This window comes from Tupaia chinensis, unplaced genomic scaffold (genome assembly GCF_000334495.1).
Source record: "Tupaia chinensis unplaced genomic scaffold, TupChi_1.0 Scaffold000322_1, whole genome shotgun sequence".
In the NCBI taxonomy this organism is placed as follows: domain Eukaryota; kingdom Metazoa; phylum Chordata; class Mammalia; order Scandentia; family Tupaiidae; genus Tupaia; species Tupaia belangeri.
In genome coordinates this window covers 5,990,139-5,996,138 of record NW_006159816.1, presented here as the reverse complement: position 1 = coordinate 5,996,138, position 6,000 = coordinate 5,990,139, and positions in this window count along the sequence as shown.

Below are 6,000 nucleotides of genomic sequence, written 5' to 3'. Positions count from 1 at the left end.
ATGGGAAGGTCCCAGGTTCACATCATGGAGTCTCCCTGTGCATATTGGATGCCCACACATGTGCCTGTGATCTAGGAAGCCTAGGGCTGAGGGTGGGTCATTCCAGGAAGACCTGATTAGAGGTATCTCTCTCTCTTTCTTTTTTGTCTCACTCTATGGAAGTAACAAATAAAGTAAGAAAGAAAAAGAAAAGAAAGGAACCTTAGATATTTTCTGACCCAGAGATGGAAAGTAAGTTTCCTTTTGATTATCAACTCTGACTGATTGGTACTGGCTGCCTACAAGGCTTTGCTGAGAAGGATTCAGAAACAGCTTCACAATTTGGTAGAACAAGTTCAATCATTGATTAATAATGTCTGTAGTGGGCACAGAATTATTACAGTCATGACACATATTGGGTGTTTTCTTCCATGATCTAGTCCAACGTTGTACTTAAATATTCGGTTATCAGTGACCATAGAGCTAGTTATTGGCAAAACCAGAAAGAGAAAACATTTCTTGTCTTATGATATTATGTTCTTCCCATATAATAAACTGACTTGGACTTTTGAAGGCAAATCTAGTACTGGACTAGACCTAAAGGGTCAGGAGTAATTTTATTTATATGTTAGCACATTGTTTTTGGACAGGATTATTAATACGGTTTATTAATAATTACTGTGGGACCAGCAGGTGATGCGGTGGTTATGGCACTAGACTCCCACATGCCTGGCCACAGTTCGAGGCCTGGAACTGGTGACTTGCATTCTTGCTTTTCTCTCTTTATCTATTTATTTTTAGGTTTTTACTTAGAACATTAATGCTTGCTAGAAAGAGACGGAGAGAGAGAAAGTGAAAAATCACATCCCAGGAGGAATGGATACATTGCAATCTTGTCTCCTTTCTCCTCTCAGGATTTTGGACATGCACACACACATATCCAGTGTGATTTTCAGGCCTCAGGGTCTAGGACTCAAACCACAGTCAACCATGTGGGAGTCCAGAGACTTTACCACCATGCACCTGTTGGTCCCACATGTATTTTATAAATATTTCCTACAAATCAAGGAAATGTGATTGGGCCACATATTATAAATCAGAAGGCAATTAAACAATTAAGTGGTTTGCTCAAAATTCAAGAATAATATTATCTCAAGATGGCTGGTTTTAAGTCAGATCTCTGTGGAGTCTCTTGGCTTGTGCTGTATTTACTGAGCATAATCACAGCAAAGCTCCCAGTAGATTACATTTTTCCACATTCTGTTTAATTAATTCCCCATGGACAGAATAAAGTATTTTTTACCAGAGAGAAAACTTGCAAACAAATACGAGAACAGGGTTCTACATTTAAGAACTTCAAGCTACAGTTTAAGGGTAGGGAGGGAAAGTGAATGAGCTATTTGCCTCTTGAGCCTCTCCACCTAATGGCTTGCCAATGATCCTAGCTCTGGGAAGTTATAAGGGACAGAGAGCAGGGGAATCACAGCAGAAGACCCTGTTGAGAATGCCTGTCTTTCTCCCCCTTTCTCTCTCACCTTTCCTCCACCTCTTGCTCATGAAACAAATAGATAAATAAACCTTAAAAAAAAATTGTCAGGGGTCATTTGCTTTCTCACACCCCCCCCCCTTGGTGAGCTCACATGCTCTGTAGTAAGTTAAATAATAATAATATCAATAAAATAATTTTTTAGAGGGTTTTGCTTTAGGGCTTGTGTGCTTGTGGGGGAGAGAGAGAGAGGGACAGAGACAGTGAGAGGGAAATAGAAAAATCACCCTTCAGGGAGGATGGCCATGCCATTATCCCTTCTCCTTCATTCCCCTCCTGGGATTGTAGGCACGCCCGCACACAGACCGAGGGTGAATTTCAAGCCACCAGGTCTGGAACTTGAACCATGGTAGACTATGTGGGAGTCCAGTGACATAACCACTATGCAATCTGATGGTTTCAATACATAATTCTTTTACAAAAATCTATGAAATCTTTTTCCAAGTTAGTTGTATCATTTATATCCTCACCAGCAATCTATTAGAGACCAAGTTTCTCCCCATTGCCAAAACTACCTGTAATAGTCATTCTAGTATTTACACACACACACTATATATATACACACACACATATATATATATATACATACACACAATTGTGGTTTTAATTTGCATTTCTCTAATGACTTAAGTTGTTGACTGTGTTTCATGGTACAGTGGTTTTTACACATAATATAATGTTTGTCTTTAATTCATTAGAGGACATGTGCACTTGCTAGATAGAGAGGGGGAGAGACAAAGGAAAGGAAAAGTGAGAAAACGCCCCCATGGGAGATGGTCACGTTGTAATCCCTTTTCCGTTTCCCCTCTTGGGATTTTGGGCACACGCACACACACATGTATCTGGTGTGTTTCAAGCTGCTGGGTCCAAGACTTACACTGTGCAGTAGCCATGTAGGATCCAGCTGTCTTAACCATGCCACCCTGACTGGCCCATAATGTAATGTTTTCTATACATTGAGAGGAGGGGGTGCATCCCTTATGTTATGATTTGTTGTTCTTGGCCCCTGGTATTAGGTAATAAAATAGGGATTATGGTAAGAAAATACTGATTATTGATAAAATTACATTAGATTTCTAGCAAATATAGAATATGTCCCTTAATGCAAATTTGAGTTTATAGAAGTAGAAAATACTAAGCTTTTTATTTTCAACAGGAACCTCAGAATTTTTTCTGCTACCACGCACTGATGGGCTCACTCTTGTTTCCTGAATTTCATTGAGAAGCAACAACTATTACTTGTTTCTTTTTGTTCCTTGACTGTTCTGCCTTTGTCATTCTAGTTGTTACCAGAAACAATTTTAATCAAGTTGGTTAAAATAATCTAACTACCCTGTCACTACAGTGTTTTGTTTTTCTAAAGAGGCCCTAAAACTGAATTGGTATATGTTTTGTGACAATATTCATTCATTCTTTTTGTGTACTGTAGACTTCTCAATAAAGACACATGGGAGGCCCAGCAGATTGCACAGTGGTTATGTTATTGGACTCCCACATGGCCGAGTCACAGACCCTGTGGTTTAAAACTCATGCCAGGCACGTGTGCATGCGTGTCCAAAATCCTGAAAGGGAAATGGAGAAGGGATTGTTGTGTGGCCATACCCCAAGAGAATGATTTCTTACTTTCCCTCTCACTATCTCTGTCTCTTTCTCTGGTGAGCACATGTATCATAAAGTAAAAACCTCTTAAAAAAGAAAAAGAAAGAAAGGGAGAAAGAAAAAGAAAAATACATATAGAGACGTTTCGTGGCTAAAGCTTACCCAATCTAGCATCCTGGGAAAGTAATACTGTATTTATTTATTTAGGAGAGATTTTTGCTATAGGGCACATGTACTCTCACTGGAAAGACAGGGAGAGATGGAGAGAGTAAAAGTGAGAAATCACTCCTCAGTATGCCACACTACAATCCCTTCTCCTCGATTCTCCTGTGCAGATTTTGGGCATGGATGTACGCATGCTTGGAGTTTCAAGCCACAGGGTCTGGGACCCTAACCACTTGGGTCATGTGGGAGTCCATCAGTTTAACCACTATGCCACCTGCTTGCCCCAGAAGTAAGTACTGTATTGCCAGCAGCATAAAATAAATCTTTTCAATTGTCTACTCCAGTTGGAAAGTCATGGTTAAGGGTGCTGGAGGACTCCCACATGGCCAACCATGGTTCAAGTCCAGGACCTGGTGGCTTGCTTTCTCACTTTCCCTCTCTGTCTCATTCTGTCCCTCTCTGATCAAATTAAAAGATAAATAAATAAAATAATTCTTTAAAAAAATAGAAAAGAAATCCCCAAAATAGACAGGTGGGAGTACATCAGATTAAGGAGTTTCTGCACAGCAAAGGACACCGTAATTAGTGTGAACCGACAACCCTCGGAATGGGAGAGAATTTTTGTTAACTGTGCCTCAGATAAGGAACTGATAACCAGAATACAGAGGGAACTCAAGAAGCTTACCTGGAAGGGAACCAGCAGTTAGCGTAATGGCTATGTCGCTGGACTCCTACGTAGTCGACCGCGGTGCGCGTCTCGGACCCGGTGGCTTAAATCTCACGCTGGGCGCGTGTGCGTGCGTGCCCAAGATCCCGAGAGGAGAATGGAGGAGAAGGGATTGCGGCGTGCCCATCCCCCCTGGGGGGTGATTTCGCGCTTTCTGTCTCTATGTCTCTCTCTGTCTGTCTGGCGAGCGCATCCGCCCTATAGCGAAAACCCTCTCCAAAAAAAAAAAAAAAAAGCTTACCTGGAAAAAAATTATTAAACCAATTAAAAGATGGGGAAATGAGCTGAATAAACAACCCTCTAAGGAAGACATAGGAACAGCCAAAAAGCATGTGAAAAAGTGCTCAATGTCCCTCATTGTAATGGAGATGCAGATCAAAACCATAATGAGATATCACCTAACCCCACTCAGAATGGTGAAGATGAAAAAAACAAATAATGATAAATGCTAGAAGGATGTGGTGAAAGGGGGACACCCCTACATTGTTGGTGGGAATGTAAATTGGTCCAGCCACTGTGGAGACCAATAGAACTACCATATGATCCAGCAGTTCCATTCCTGGGTATCTACCCAAAGGACAGTAGAGCACTGAGTCAGAAAAGTGCTTGCACAACTGTTTTCATTGCAGCATTATTCACAATTGCCTAGACATTGAATCAACCCAAATGTCCACAATCAGATGAATGGATAGAAGGATGTGGTGAAAGGGGGACACCCCTACATTGTTGGTGGGAATGTAAATTGGTCCAGCCACTGTGGAGACCAATAGAACTACCATATGATCCAGCAGTTCCATTCCTGGGTATCTACCCAAAGGACAGTAGAGCACTGAGTCAGAAAAGTGCTTGCACAACTGTTTTCATTGCAGCATTATTCACAATTGCCTAGACATTGAATCAACCCAAATGTCCACAATCAGATGAATGGATTGAAAAACTATGGCACATATACTCCATGGAATACTATTCAGCCATGAGAAACAAGGCCCTTGAATTTGATAGAAAGTGGACAAATATGGAAGATTTGTTGCTGAGTGAAGCAAGTCAGGCTATGAAAGAGAGACATTGTATGTCTCCACTTAACATATATCGACTGTCTGCACACTATGGAAAAGACTGAAAGACTGGAGAATGTAAGAACATTAAAAATTGTCATGGACACTAGAGACAAAGTGGAAAGAGAGTGGGAGGGGAAGAGCATAGGAATTGGGGGGGGGATGGAGAGGTAAGACACTTGTGGGATACAGATAAGGTTTTTTATCTGTCGATGAGGATGTGTATAATAATCTCAACTGGGCTGACTGAGGTGTATATCATGCTGGATAAAGTCTCTTCACAGTCTAAATGATGTATAGCAATTTAATATATGAATAATAATTTTAAAAATTAATTAAAAAAAGAAAAACATGGTGGGATTGGACTAGCAGATGGCATAATGGTTACATCACTGGACTCCCATGTAGTTGACCATGGTTCAAGTCCTGACCTGGTGGCTTATAAACTCATGCCAGGCATGTGTGCATGCATGCCCAAAATCCCAAGGGGAGATTGGAAGACAAGGGATTGTGGCATGGCCATCCGTCCTGGGAGTGATTTCTTGCTTTCTGTCTCTCTGGCGAGAGCATGCACCCTAAAGCAAAAATCTCTCAAAAACAAAAAATCAATTCTGGGCATGTGTAAATGCATTCCCAAATCCCAATAAGCTGGAAAGAAGAAGAAGGATTGTGATGTGACTACACTGCATGGGATGGGGGGTACTTTTCCCGTCTTTGTCTCTGGCAAATGCACCTGCCCTCTGTCAATGAAAAAAGAAGAAAAAAAAGCCATTATGTATATATTATGTAAAGTGCCCCACATGAAACTTGTGTTTATTGAGCAATGACTATGTAAAACGCTTTACTTCCAGACCAGTATGTGGCATGATGATTAACGCCACTTCTACAGTTTTAGTCCCGGACCCAGTTGCTGGAAGAACATGGTAGCT